Below are 1,306 nucleotides of genomic sequence, written 5' to 3' on the forward strand. Positions count from 1 at the left end.
ACAAAGTAAATTCTATGACCATTGAACTAGATCTTGACTTGATTCCAAAAGATACGTAGGCAGCCTCTTCTCTTCTGCAGCGGACGTTTCAGTCACACCAAATAAAATCCAAAAGTCCGCCTAGAATAGCCAAATAGGGCAAAAGTTGTTGGTTGTTGCTTGAGAACATCTGATTTCGAAGTTGTAAATCTTTTGAGCCTTTGTGAATTAGTTTTGATCCTTTATACCTTTTTCTTCCTAACCCTTCAAAACGCCTGCATTTAGGTCCAAAGATAGAACCTCTAATCAATCTTCGAGAGATGCCAGAGTCACAGTTGATAGAGTGGACCATAAATCAGGGAGGAACACTCCGATCCAAACAAGGAAACATGAAGAAACGAGACGAGGACGACTCTATTGCCTTCGCGAGAATTGGGTTTTTCGAGATTTTGAGGTAGTCGCCACATAATCGATATAGTGCATTTAGGAACTTTAAGGAAGAATTTGAGATGCAAGAACCACGAGTTGGGTAATCGGCTAGAACATTATTCGAGGGGAAGGTGTTAGCATCCTCAAATCCACTAGTTGTGGTTCCGGCCATGGCTACACTATGTGACTTTTGACAATTCAAACAAACAAGTAATCAGGAGCAAAATTGCACAAAACGGAAAAATTTATACAAATAACGTGAGCACAACAAGGTTTAAAATTAAAGTGCTAATTTGTTAGGGAAGGAGCAGTCTAGTTAAAACGTGCAACGTAGGAAGAAGTCAAGACTAGTGCGAACAATCTGAAAAATTATGTTGAAAAAACAGAAAGTACGATAAGTGCAACAGTTTTTTTTTTAAGATTGCAGAAATGTTAAACTAATAAAGAGGGAGAGGGGGTCCTAGTGTTAATATATATTACTGTATCATCTCGCACAACACTGGTACTCAATTGTACGCATAGTGTTATCTGTGTAATCATCATCTCCACTATCTCTCTCCTTTTTTTTAGGGATTCCAGGCATTGCTTACACCCAGGATGCCATTATGAACAGGATGGTGCAGTGTGGAATAGCCAGCCCTCAGGCATCCAAGTTCAGAGGGAGCTCAGGGGTCCCAAAGCATGGCTTGCAAGAGAGGGGCAGAACTTATAGCTAGGAATAAGTGCAAGGTGAAAGGGAATTAAGGGGCCATGACAAGTGGTGGTCATACCTAGCCATAAGGTCGCTGGCACACCCCTGACCTCTTGCTAGATGAACAAGCTAGGAGCAGACCTTTTGATGGTAAGACAAAGGTCTGGATAGTGATTAGGACACTATCAGACCTAAGTCAAGGCTCAA

Source organism: Nicotiana attenuata, unplaced genomic scaffold, assembly GCF_001879085.1.
Source record: "Nicotiana attenuata strain UT unplaced genomic scaffold, NIATTr2, whole genome shotgun sequence".
NCBI lineage: Eukaryota > Viridiplantae > Streptophyta > Magnoliopsida > Solanales > Solanaceae > Nicotiana > Nicotiana attenuata.